This window comes from Typopeltis vanoorti, chromosome 1, assembly GCF_054136105.1.
Source record: "Typopeltis vanoorti isolate ZY-2024b chromosome 1, IOZ_Tvanoo_1.0, whole genome shotgun sequence".
Classification (NCBI taxonomy): domain Eukaryota; kingdom Metazoa; phylum Arthropoda; class Arachnida; order Uropygi; family Thelyphonidae; genus Typopeltis; species Typopeltis vanoorti.
Genome location: NC_143549.1, coordinates 15,950,022 through 15,964,626, shown reverse-complemented (window position 1 = coordinate 15,964,626; position 14,605 = coordinate 15,950,022). Strand labels below are relative to the sequence as shown.

At 36.0% G+C, this 14,605-nt stretch overlaps 1 protein-coding gene across 3 annotated transcripts in view; it reads right to left on the bottom strand.

Moving 5' to 3' along the window:
- The window catches only part of LOC150109806 (uncharacterized), a 124,045-nt gene extending 109,754 nt beyond the window's left edge, over positions 1-14,291 (bottom strand). For 2 of the 3 annotated variants that reach the window (XM_090412600.1, XM_090412770.1), the window contains exon 1: positions 14,207-14,291. The gene's annotated coding sequence lies outside the window, so the exon portion shown is untranslated. Of the gene's footprint in view, positions 1-13,710; positions 13,944-14,206 lie in introns of those variants that run through there. The other variant, XM_090412687.1, reaches the window with a different exon arrangement.
- Positions 14,292-14,605: the final 314 nt, after the last annotated feature.

Here is a 14,605-nt window from a genome sequence, read left to right as displayed (position 1 = left end):
GTTGACAGTGAATCTGCGCTTTGCAATGAACAACATGGGTTTACTAAGGGAAGGTCATGTTTTAGCAACTTGCTCACATTCCATAACAATGTTACCAGTGAAATAGACAAGGGGAATGGATACACCATGATACTTTTGGATTTTGCTAAGGCTTTTGACAGAATACAGCATGGCAGACTGCTATATAAATTGGAGAAAATGGGTTTGGGTTATACAATATAAGCATGGATAAGAAGATGGCTGACTAACAGATATCAAAGAGTGGTATACGGGAGATGTGAATCTGCAAGATTTAAGGTAACTAGTGGTGTACCACAAGGATCAGTGCTTGGTCCACTGTTATTCAATCTCTACATTAATGATATCGGGAAGGATTTGACAAGCGACATACATCTATTTGCTGATCATGCAAAGATAGGTAGGGTAACCAGGAATGCTGCTGATATGCAGTACTTGCAGAATGATTTGAATAGTTGGAATTGTGAGCATGGGAAAATGGGTGTCAGTTCAATGTCAGTAAATGTAAAGTCACTCACTTCGGCTTGATTAGATATCCAATGTCATTATATTGGTGGGATTAGGCTGGAAGAAACTGATGAGGCTAGGGATCTTGGAGTGTTAATAGATAGGAAGTTGAAGTTCAGGGGGTAATGTGACAAAGATTGCAAATACATCTAAAAGATAATTGCAATGCTGAAACGAACGTTCACATGAAAAGATAAGAATGTAATTCTGCCTCTTTACAAAGCCTTGATAAGACCTCACTTGGACTATTGTGCACAGGTCTGGTCCCCTAGTTTGTATTGTGATTCAGATATATCGGAGAGAGTACAAAGGAGAGTGTTAAAAATGATATCCGGATTGTGGAATACTGATTATGAAGACAGATTGATAATTTATAGAATGCAGACACTAGCAAACAGGAGAAAGAGGGGAGATATGACAAACTTACAAGCTTCTGAAAGAGTTATACAGGATTTCAATTGATGAAATTTTTCAATTTATAGAGGGTGGGGAAAGGACAAGAGGACATCCTTGGAAGCTGAGAATGAAGGCCGCTAAGAAGGGGATGAGGACTAGATTTTTCTCTCTGGAATGGATTGCCATTGGATGTTGTGAGTGCAAACAGTGTGAATGAATTCAAGAATAAGTATGATAGCTGATGTGTGTGTGTGTAGTATATGGCCTCCCTTGATGAGTCTCTGACTCCCTGAAGGTCTCTCTTAATAATATACAAGAGTTAAAAATATATATATTGACATTTAGGTGATGCTACCATGGTACTGTCTGGATGTGAGAGAGAGAAGTGGAGGCAAGAAAGACATAAGTTGTATGAAGGGACCAAAAGACTCAACTCTCATTTTAGCAGAAAGTGAGCATTTTCCATTTAGTCCTTATAAAGTATGCTTTCAGTTTGTTAAAGATTTTCTTACATTTGTTTTAAGCTTTAGGCTAGATGAAAAATTGGGGGTTTTGATATGTTTTTACTGATAACAGTAATAGACCCATTTTACTTTCATATGCCATAAATTTGATTAGAACAAAAGTGTTACATCACAGTTAAGAATCAGATATACTGTCATACTACTTGATTATGCTTCTAGAAACAATGCAATAAGGAATGGGAAGGAGGAGGAGGAGGGATTTTTCTGTTCATCACACCTGTTGGGGGAAAAGAGGCTGGTTGAAAGTAATCAAAACTACACTGCAGTTCATCTCACTTGTGGTCATACTAATTTTATGATACACAAATTTAAAGATTAACCTTCTGGTTATATAAAATTCATTTTGACTGATATAACGGGGAACAATCCTAAAATATCATTCCACAACTTAATATATAAATGTAATGCCGTAGTTATATATTTCATTCTTTCACTTTTATTTATTTGTTTATAATACCAGAGACTTTAAAATTTGATTTTTGCATATTCAAAGTATTTTCTGTATTTTCATGTTAATGGTTTCAAAATAATCAGCCAGTTTATATTAAATAAACTGTCTAAGCCTAGTTGAAAGGAAACTACTTCAAGAAACAGCAATTGTAAGATAAGAATACTCACTATAATAAGTTTTTTTTTTTATTATTTAATTTAAAAACAGTTATTTAAAAGACAATAAGTATTTCAATTTTGAAATTAGATCTGCTTCAAAGACGTATAACAAAGGTACTCAAGTACATTTTTACTTTTAAAGAATACTCAAGAGTCAAGGTTGGATAACTGGGAGGAGACCTCTGTAGCCTTTTAAGGAATGCAGAAACTGACCAGGGTTTCTGACATAATGAATGAATAAATGAGGATATTATTATCCAGGCCTCCATGGAGTCAAAAGACTCATCATGGGAGGTGGTTTTTAGGAAACACAAAGTTATACCACTCCTTGAACCCACTGACCATTCCAGCTCCAACCACTCTCTCAGGCAATGCATTCCAAGGTTCAACCACCCTCCATGCAAAGAAACCACGCCTCACCCTCTTGCACACAGCCTCCTTTTGTAACTTCCAGGGATGGCCCCTTGTCATCGCTCCTTCCAACCGTTCCACCAAGTGAAAAAACTCTCCAATGTCTACCCTGTAACCGCCTCTCAACAGTTTAAAAGTCTTGATCACATCACATCTCCTTCTTCTACCCACCAAAATATCCCAATTTGCCATAGCAAATTGGGATATCCAACCAAATTGTATTCTTATTGGTGTAAACCAATATAACATGTGGTACATGACAGAATTTCATGTATGCTGTAGAATCACCCAGTTTAAATATGGGCCCAGTTATTTTCATCAGCAAACAAGGGTGATCAGCAAAGAGTCAGCAACTGGAACATCAGCAGAGTTCAAGATGAGCACCATCAACGTAAGAAGCATCAATGAAAAAGAAATCGAATTATCAGAAAAATTGGATATGTACCAGATCAACATAATATGTGTTACTGAAAAAAAAACAGGTGAGATTTTTCTAAGCAACATATCCAATATGTTATATTCAGGTAGTAATGATCAGAGAAAAGGAGTGGCTTTTGTATTCAACATTAAATATGAGGATAATCTTCTTGAATGGCAAGCAATATCAATTAGAGTGATGCAGGCAAATATTAGAATGGGGAAGTGGACAATGAGGCTATGTGCCTATGTCCCACAAAAGGTTCCACTAAAAAGTGAAGAAATTTTTTGAGGTATTAGAGAAGGCAGCTGACGCAAAGAAAAAAAAAGAATAGTTAGTCTTGTTGATCTAACCAGTCGAGTATGAAATTGATTATCAGATAGATAAAATTGTTTGCAGAAAATAGTAAGGCTAATAATAATAGTAAGTACCTATTGAATTTCTGTTCAGGACAGAGACTAGTTATTACTAACACTATGTTCCAACATAAAGATGCACAAAAATTGTTGATAGCGATATCTTCATGCTGGTTGAGAATAAAAGAAACAGAAAGTGAACATCTTTTAGTTTTCAGAAGGATTAAATTGAATATTATTTGAAAAGAAAAGTGTGTAAGAAAGTTTTAAAAAGAATCAAAGTTGGGCAGCTTTCAGAGGAGAATGTGGAATTAAATACAGAAATATTATTTGTGAAAAATAATGGAGTTTGAAAACAAAAACCAAACCTTGGGGATTCAGTGACAGATCCCAGAGAAAATGCTGACTGAGAGACAGCTATAGAGGCATGTGGTGCAGTGGTTGTTGTCATGTAGGGTTTGCCTGTTCTGAGGGATGAAAAACCCTCCACCACCATATGAGACCAACTAACCCACCTTTAGTAGAAAGAGACCAGATAAAAGTTCCTTACGTCATCGACAGGATTCAAGCCCAGGTCTTTTCAACCAAAGGGCTTCATCTATACTGACTGAGCTACAGAGGTTCTATGTGGTGCGGTTGTCTGCAATGATAGCAAACTCAGAACTCCATGGCAAAAAAAAGAGAAAACATATCAAAAGTTCCTCATAAGTAAGTCAGCTGGTGCTCTGAAAGAATAAAGAGTAAAATGTGAGAAAGCAAAAGGTAAACTAGCAAAACAAATGACATGGGAATACAAAAGTAAGAATATAGAAAATAAATACCAGAGGAGTAGCAAAAATATTCTGGAAGTTATTGAAAAAGCTTCGAAATGGAAGAAAGAGTACTATAAAATCAGAGTTGATAAAGATAACATGAATACTAAAGATATTCTAGATGTCTGCAGTTACTTTGAAGATTGCTAAGTGAAACAAGTAGTGACAACATGATGGTAGAAAATATGCAAGAGTATGTAAATCAATACATGAGGTAGAAAAAGTCATAAAAAATCTGAAATGTTATATAAGAACATATATAAGAAACCAAAGAAACAAGCTACATTACAATCCATGGAGTATGCTAAAGTCACAGTAATTTGGTGAATCATTAACACTAACAGCATGACCAATGTTGAAAAAAAAAAAAATTTCAGTCCTATTATTATAATTATCTGTTTAGTTACGAATCATTAAGAGATATATTAAACTAAAGAGCTCACATAATTATTCATATGAATTAAAACAAAATGGTAGTTGCCAATAAAGGTTGAAATTATAGCTTCAAGCCCTAAAATAAGGGTTTGCTTGAGAACCTGAAGAACTTAAGTGGGCTGAATGTGTACCTTCCAAGTTTTTGGGCTTTTAATGCCACCATGCTGTTTGTTCGGGTGCCTTAGGAATATCTTAAAGTTTTGTGGCCTTGTGGCCAGATAACGAAATCAATGGCAAATATCTAAGCCAAACTGTAAGATTTTAAAAGAATCTAGAGCATATTGCTCAAATAGCTTCCATATAAAAGTTAACAATTAAGAGTGGAGGGGATAGTGGTGAGCCCATAGCTGTACCTTCTTTCTGGGTAAAAATTATTTTTTAATTAACGGTAAAGAGAGCAATAATATCAGGTAGCAATTTGTTCTGTACGAGAACTGTATCATGGATTGGAACATTTGTGAAAAGGGCAGAATCATCAAAACTCACTAATAAATCATCCTTTTTGACATTTTGTTTATGAATTGTTGTGTGTGTGTTCTTTATATGACACATATCCTTAACAATGACTACAACCCCCAAAAAATATTAAACCAGTTAGCCCCTTCATAACAGAGATTACTCTAAATCTATTACCATTCCTTATATCTGAGGTATATCCAAAAAACTAACAAAAATCTTAAGAAAATATGACCTCACAACTAGTTACAAATCACATAAGAAATTGGCATCTCTTATCCACTCCACCAAAGACCATCCACCTCCCTTGCAGTTGCAAACTGTCCTAGTACAGCCAAACAGGCAGGACAACTAATATCAGAATATCCAAACACAAAGATTCCATCCGGTTTCCCCAATACAGCAACTCAGGACTTACTGACCATGCATTGGACACCCACCACAGAATATGATGTAAGAAGGCCACTTTATTACACCGCAGTAAGTGCAAATATGGAAGATTATTCCTTGAATCAGCTGCAGCACTGAAAAACTTCCCAAACCTCAACAAATTTGGGTGCATGAAGCTGCCCCAAATTTGGGAAGCTTGCATTCTAAGAACATCAATCCAACGGCCAACACAACCGAACTGCTAGGGAGCACCTTTAGGACTGACTTCAGTTGCCTTTCTTCAGCCTCATTTGCTTAGTGTTAGTGCCTGCGTGCACATATCATTGTTTTGTAATCCCTGAAGATGGCAATGTAACATTGTCAAAATATAGGAAGGTAATGATTAAGGTTTTTAATTAATATTCTAGTATAATGTTGTCATTTCCTGAAAAAATTAAAAGCTTTGTATAATTAATATATAAGTGTATCTACAAGAATTGTGAGTTGTGTGGAAACAGAAAAATGAAGTAGTAGTAGTGGAGATGATAAATGTGTGTGTGTGTAATGGAGTGGAATAGAGTGGCTATACAATGAATCCTTGGAGAAGTCCCCCTAAGAGTAATAATAACATTAACACAGTAAGGAAAGATAGTGAAAGTATTCCGAAGAGTGTGGAAATAGTTAATGATATTACAGGAAATATGAATAAGAACATCAAAGAAGCAGCTGAAGGTAATGTGAATGATCAGGCGAGAGTAAGGAGTGAAATAGCACACTTATGGTGTCCTTTACAGGACAAAATGGAAGCTAGAGCGACTGGAGAAATTATTGTTATGTGATACAGCAGACAAAAGAATGAAAGAAAAAGTGAATTGGGAAAGTATGAAAATGCAAGCAACTTGAAATAACAAGCAAGTATTATATAGAGATTTGATGATAAGAGGTATATTTAATGAAAGCATCTTTCCCAGATGCAAAGATAAAGGAAGTTAGTGAAGCTGTTAATTTACAGACGGTAGAAGTTAAAGAGTTGAATGTTTGGGCAGGAACTAATGATTTGAAAGGTGAGAAATATGCAATGAGAAAGGATATGAAAGAGCTGTCGAAAGAAGTGAAAATTAAGAGTAAGGAAATTAAAGATTGTGAGTCTGCTGCCTCAATATGATAGGACAGATTAAAAGGAAGGGCCATAATTGCCCTTCCTTTTAATCAAAGTAAACAAAAAGATTGTACAGTTGATAGATGTATTGTGCATTTGATTTCATGGATTTGATGGATGAAAGGACTTATACATGCCTTATGGATAACATTTGAACAGTATTGGAGTTAGATGTTAGGAGAAAATGTTCAGTGAGAGTTTGGAAGTGAAAAAAACCAGAGAAACTACAGATATTAAAGGAGATGCAATGAAGCATGTGTCTGGTTACCCTTGGTATAAATAAGTGTGTACAGAAATGGTTATTATTATTATTATTCAGGCCTCCATGGAGTCGAAAGATTCATCGTGGGAGGTCCTTCCTAAGAACATAGTCTGTCAAGACTCATCGAGGGGAGATGCCCCCCCCCCCAAGAAACAAAAGTCTATCATACCACTCCTTAAACTCATTGACCGTTCTCGCTCTCACCACTCCATCAGGCAATGCATTCCATGGTTCAACCACCCTCCACGCAAAGAAACCACTCCTCACCCTCTTGCTCACAGTTTCCTTTCATAACTTCCAGGAATGGCCTCTTGTCATCACTCCTTCCCACTGTTCAACCAAGCGAAAGAACTCCCCGGTGTCAACCCTGTAACCACCTCTCAACAGTTTAAAAGTCTCAATCATATCACCTCTCCTTCTATCCACCAAACTCTGCAGTCCACATTCCCTCAGCCGATCGTCATAACTATCCTTGTACAGTCCTGAAACCATCTTTGTCATCTGTCTTTGTATCCTTTCCACAGTTAATTTATCCCCTTCAAATCCTGGAAACCAAATCTGAGAACAATAGTCCAAGTGTGGTCTGATCAGAGACTTATATAACGGAATGATAACCCTCTTATCTCTGCAGGTCAGTGTCCTTCTCATAATTGCAGCAATCCTCTGTGTTACCTTCACCACCTTTGCAATATGTCCCCTAAACTTCAGGTTTCCATCAACTCCAGATCTCTTGTCTACTCTACTTCCTCCAGCATAACTCCTCCCATAGAGTATGCTGCATCCCATCGATGTTTCCCAAACCTCAAGACCTTACATTTTGCTGCATTAAACTGACACCCCCATTCATTTGCCCATCTATCTAGCTTATTCAAATCCTTTTGCAGGGCTACCACATCTGCACTATTACTAATTATGCAATGCTGAATGCGATTTCACAAGTTTCAGATTTGAGTGGGTTGGTAATGGCATCAAGGATAATTATTGGGCTAAAGGGATGGTGAAATGAATGCCAGGAGTATCAGAAAAAAATAGTTTTTGGCATTTGTCTGTTCAACTTGATCAAAAATAATAGACATCAGTAAGACCTAGTTGATAGAAAAATGATATAAATATAGGGATACTGTCGAAAGAAGTGTTGCTGATGACAGCTAAGGAACTACAAACAAAATTAGAAATTAAACAGGATTTTAGGTATGGGAGGATGGTTCATTGGAGGCTGTCTGGTGTGAGATTGAAGCCAACAGGACAAAATATATTGTTGGCTGCTGCTATAGACTGGGGAGAAGGAGAGGATCCACAAGAAGATGCAGATGTCATGTATTGGTAGATTAGCACAATGAATGCAGGCAGATCAACTTTTTGCATCATAAGGCACTGATATATGCATCAGTCAATTGGTGTGCTCTAACTTGGTGTGTACTCTTTTCTGTGATTTGGAACCCTTTTAAAATGTTGAATCTGGTGTAATTAGAGCTTGTTTACTTTACAAATTTAAACTTGGTTCGAAGGCTTCAGAAGCATCCTATAAGATATGTGTAGGATTTGGAAAAAACGTGGTAGCAGAACGTACTGTGCAGAAATAGTTTAAAAAATTTGTTTCTAGTGATGAATCACTTGAAGATGCACTATGTTCAGGAAGTTCCTCCATTATTAATAATGAAGAATTACATGCCACTGTTGAAAATAATTCAAACTTAACATGTCAAGAATTTCACAAATGTTTAAGATGAGTTGCAAAATAATTCATTTACACTTGCAAAACTGGGAAAATCATGGAAGCTAAACAAATGGGTCCCACATGCATTATCAGATGACAATAAACTTCAAAGGTATCAGTTTGTTCTTCACTTCTTTCACATCATAAACACAAGACTTTTTGAATTATTGCTCATTTATGATGAAAAATGGATCTTGTACTCTAATAGGAAGGGAACTTATCATTGATTGTCACCAAATAATCCAGTACTACACACTTCCAAGGCACTGCTTCATCTTCAGAAGACCGTGCTTTGTGTGGTGGACCGGAGCCAGTATTGTCCACTACGAGTTTCTCGCTGCAGGACAAACAATTACGGCTGAGATCTATTCGATGCAACTCTAGTTTGTGCAGGATGCATTACTTCAGAAACAGCCAGGACTAGTTAATCGGAAGAAAGTGCTATTCCTACAGGACAATGCCAAACCTCATACTGCAAAATTTACCCATGAGAAGATTTGTGCTTTAGGATGGGAGATATTCCTTCATCCTCCATATTCTCCTGACATTTCATCTAGCAATTAACACCATTTTTTTTTTGCCACTAGTCTATTTCGCATGTGATTGTCTAGTGGCAAAAAAAAAAAAAAAAAGGTGTTAATTGCTAGGTGAAATGTCAGGTGAATATGTTCTACAATAAACCAGAGATTGAAGCGGAGGTTGCTAGGTTTATTACCATATTTACTCGAATATAACTCTCACTTTTTTCCCCAAAAATTAAAGTTAAAAAATCGTGGTACAAGATATATGCTGGGATTTTGGGAAACTTCAAGTTTTTCAGGAAACAACTAAATTGACGTTTATAATTGAATCCTCAATATCCATTATTATTATTATTACCCAAGACCTCATGGAGTCAAAGACTCATCTGGGAGGTCCTTTTATCACACACACACACACAGCTCATCGTGCTACCATGCTTTGAACACATTCAAACTCCCTGCAGACATCACATTCTCAGGCAAGGCATTCCAATCATTTACAACTCTGCACGGAAAAAAACTGCCTCTCACTGCCCTACTCACACCTTCTTTATACAGTTTCCAGGGATGACCTCTGGTTCTCCCCCGATCTCCCACTTTTCTGTAGAACTTCTCCAGCATTGATCCTATAACAACCCCTTACCAACTTGTAGGTCTCCACCAGACTCTGCAAATTGCATCTCTCAATTTTTCTTCATACTCGACATTCCAGAGGTCAGAAACTACCTTAGTCAGTCGCCTTTGGACACTTTCCAACATCTCTTCATCCTTCTGTAAACCAGGTGACTAAATCTGGGCACAATACTCCATGTGTGGCCTAATCAAAGCCTTATACAACGGAACAAGAATCTCCCCACTTCTACACATCAATGTCCTCCGCATCATTCCCAGAAGCCTTTGTGTTGTCTTCACAATTTTGGCTATGTGTCCCCTAAATTTCAGATCCTTATCCACTATCACCCCCAGATCTCTTATTTCTTCCACCTCCAACAATGTATCATCACCAAGCATAAATTCTGCATCCCATCTTTGTTTTCCAAATTTTAAAACCTTACATTTTGCAATATTGAACTCACATAAATTATAATTACTCACATTATTTATAAAATGAATGTATTTAAATTTTAATTATCAATGTTATTTATGTGATCGGCCACTAACCTTCATCACATGATATATTTGAAGCATTTAGCAACAATGCTTCTGTAATTAAATTAATTATTTCTAGTGAAATCATGTCCCAAGCTCTCAAAATCCAGTTGTACAACATTTCTAATGATAGTCTCTTAATCTTACTCCACCTCCATGCAATCCAAGATCAGAAGTCAATGCTATCATTCCCACATTTCCTCTACTGGTTGCTTCCATCTCTATACATATGATTGGTGTGATATTACCAAAAGATTGTGCAAGCAATGACAAAGGCATGTGGAAGATTGTTGAGTCGACAACCGAATTCCAAAACATCTGAAACAGCCATAACAATATTCACTATCTATTTCTTTAAGTTTTAAAACCTTTTTCTTGTGTGAGGTATATGCAAATCTTTTTAATTTCTTTTTTCATAAAGTAAAATCAGAGGTTCAAGATGTACACGAGGGCAAGTCATATTCAAGTAAATACATTACTTTCAAAGAAAAAATGTTTTATAAAAGCCAGATTTAGAAACTTGTATCTCGTTGGGGAAAAAGTTGTAGATTGTGAAGGTGCTTATTTTAATGAATAAAACATTTTATGAAAATTTCTGCAGTTGTTCAATTTTTATTATGAAACACCGCACAAACTTTTTTGGTTACCTGATACAAAGAAAGAATGTTAATAGTGAATGGCAAGTGGTCAGAGATTGTTTGAAAGAAGCAGTATCAGACTACACAAAAACCGAGTACGAATTACATAAATTAGTAGAGATATAAAGCAAGAACTGAAAAAAAGAAAACACTGCAGAGGGAATACGAAGAAAAAGGTTATCAGCATACTCCTGAGCAGTATAAAGTGCAAGAAAGAAGAATGACTAGTATGGTAAGAAAGGCCATATCAGATTATGACAGAAAATTAGCTAAGCAGGCCAATCCAATCATTATGTAGCATGTAAGAGGAAAAATGACTATGGCAGGATGCCCTTAATCAATGCTGATGACAGAGGCAAAAAAAAAAAAAAAAAATACTTGAGTTGTGGGGTATCATTTTGCAAAGGTGTATCTGTCCAAATGGAGCTTTTGCAGCAGCTGATGGTGAAAATTGAGGTAAAGCAGTATAACTGGATATGGTATGTCAGCAAGTGTACTAAATGAATGTGCAAGAGAATTGGCATTACCTTTGATGAAGTTGTTCAATCTAAGTCTCAACTCTGGCAAGGTTCCAAGAAAGTGGAAAGAAGATAAGATAGTTCCATTATATAAAGGTGACTCCAAGACAGAAGTAACAAACTATAGATAACTATAGGCAATATCATATTAAAAATGAGGATATTAGGAAAGAACTTGACATTGTCAACATCCAGGAATGCGTTAGCAGAGCTAATCTCAGGTGGTATGGCAAAACAAGTGTTCTCCGCCAGGTTGGCAGCAAAATGACCCAGAGGAAGACCAAGATATAGGTGGATTGATATGGTACAAAGTGCCTTAGATGATAGAAATATAAGATCTGATAATGTTGGAGTCTTGACAAGTAACAGACTGATTTGGAGGAAAATTGTAGATAGGAAGTTAATAATGATGTACTTTTTTTCATGTAGTACTATCATATCCTGTACACCCCTTGAGGGTACATGGCAGGAATTTGATGATGATGATGATTATAAATAATAAATAAATATTACTTATTATTATCAACATTGTAATAGAAACCGGTATACTAAAAATGAGATCAAATCCATTTATCCATTTTTTCCTGAAGGATACTTAAAAAAAAGAGGGAATTTTGGAATTAACTCGGGACATTTTATAAAAAACGGGACTGTAGCAGGAAAAACAGGAAGAATGGGAACCCTAGCTTAGCTATGGAATTTGTGTAAGAGTGTAATTAGTAAGGGCGTGCAGACTAGATTTTTTTTTTTTTGCATGGAGAGTGGGGAACATGTGGAATGGATGGCCAGAATTAGTTATGAGTACCCTGACAGTGAATGAGCTTAAGGAGACGTATGATAGGTTTTGTGTGTAGAAGATGATGATGCTAGCTAAAGTTGATGAAAGCAGGAGAAGAGGAAAACCAAGAATTAGAGGTGGATGAAATTAAAGAAGCAACACACACTGGAATGCACCTGGAAATTCTGGAAGAAATGCAAGGGAGAGATCTGAATTGAGAGCACATGTTCATAGAATCACCAGGAGTTGAAAACAACTCGATGGAACATAACAACAACAATCAGAGTATTCTGTGTACCTCTTGAATGTGTGTGTGTATATATGTTGATATATGTGTGTGTATATATATACACACACACACACACATATATATTGGAATGTGATGATGATGATATTATTATTATTATGTGACACTTCCAGGGAGTCCAAAGACTCATTGAGGGAAAATGTGGCAACAGCATTGAATGATTGATCCCTTCCAACTACTAACTGCACTCAAACTTGCTTAACTTTTTGCAAGCCATTAGTAGCAGGAGGCTCTACCAATTGACCACCTCTGCTGGCAATTCTACATTATTTCACACACACACACACACACACACACACATATAGCTAGATTTCTACTGCAATTAGGTGCAGGGTTTGGTAAATAGGAAGAGTGTGGAGCACAGGAATCAAAAATAACAGAAATAAGAGGAAGATTTATCATCACATGGCAGAAGGCTTGAAAGAAAACATACAAAAGTTGAGATAGAAAATTAAGTAGCTTGAAACACAGTGTTTGATCTCTAGAGCAGATTCTCAAATTTTTTAACCCTTATCCTAATCCATGATACTTATGTGTTCTTAAATTTCCAACTATTAATAGATGAATTTATCATTAAAAAAATAAAATAGACTAAAATGGGGGGGGGGAAAGAAGAGAATCTTTATGGAAAGAGAAATGTCAGGGAGTGGAGTGTATTACCTATTAGAAATAAGTTGAAAGAAATATGATATCATTTCCTCTCAGCTTGTTCTTTGGCAACAACCTTTTCTTAGGTCCACTCAATGCTTGATTTTGTGTACCTTGCACATGACAACCTATTAATATGGCCAGCCCATCTCCATTTACATGCTTTATAGTAACTTCTACCCAAGTCATCTCTCTCTAATTCTAGTATTTCTTATTCTATCCCTTTTGGATGTGTGGAGTATTCTTCTCTCCAAGGCTCTTTGGGCCACATGCAACCTGTCTGTTTTTTTCAGTTGTTGCCCATGCCTTCCTTCCATAGGTGAACACTGGAATAATGAACATATTAAACAGATTTTTAAGCATAGGGGCAAACCTCCTAAGTCTTTATACAGCTAAAATGGCCCTAGGAAAGCCATGAAGCACTACTTCACTAGTCACTGTCATTCTCCTAAATTCCATTGTACCATTTACCTCTCCCTGGGTGTCTGTGAGTCCTGATCCTCATTTCCCATCTGTCTCTAGGTTCATATCCATTTCCTCCAACTTATGCAACAGCTTTTCCTACCGTGTTTTGTCAAATGAATGTCATCAATCAATGTGACTGCTAACTAAATATCGAAGCAATTCATCTTTTTTGTCCAAAATAATTTCACTATTTAAATAAATATTAACACTCTATAAGAAAAAAAAAAAAACTCTTACCCAGTATTATCTACATACATGCTAGAATATTGTTTGTAGATACCTTAACTGAATGTTTCAGAAATGTACTTAAAACTACTCCTTTATTTGCATGCTACATTACTTAACACTGGCTATAAAAGGGATCACAATTCACTTTCGTTCTATGACTTTTCTCTTAAACAGATAAATTAAATTGGTCAAAACATCTGTAAACTTTACAGAATTGCACAACTTTCCTTAAATGAAATGACCACGCCTGAAGGGAAACCCACTTTATTACAGGAAACGATATGCATAATCTAATTAGGTATTCAGATTTTTATTGAGTGATCTTGTATACATAACCTATTCAGAATTTTTAAAAAAGTATATACTTTTTAAATAATGTGGTGATCGAATTTAAACAATATACGACAAAATTTGAAATACATGTTCTCTACACTGTAGCGCCACCAGACATATTTCAATACGCTATTAATAAAAAGGCAATAAACCAAATCTATAACAAACTTACGCTTTATGAAAGGCGATAGAAAAATTACAAAACAATGTAAGTAAACCAGCCATGCTCCGTTCAATAATAATAATAATAACAAATGCTTTTAATCATTATCGTCACAGTATTTGTCACCCATCACATCCGCTCAACCCAAATTCAGTAACGGCGCTCTACCGCCCAAAGATGATTCTGTATACCTTTTATAAGTGAAGTGTAATTTAACTATTAAACATGAAAGAGAAATAATTACATGCATTCCTTTATTCTAGTTATCTGGTTTAGAAACAAAGTACAGTATATTATTTTTAACCTAAGGTATATTTCACTTCTTAATATTGATTTATTGAGGTGTCTCAAAATTTTGAGTGATGGACTAATAACAAAACGGAAAGTTTCTTCCTCCTCAAATATTTC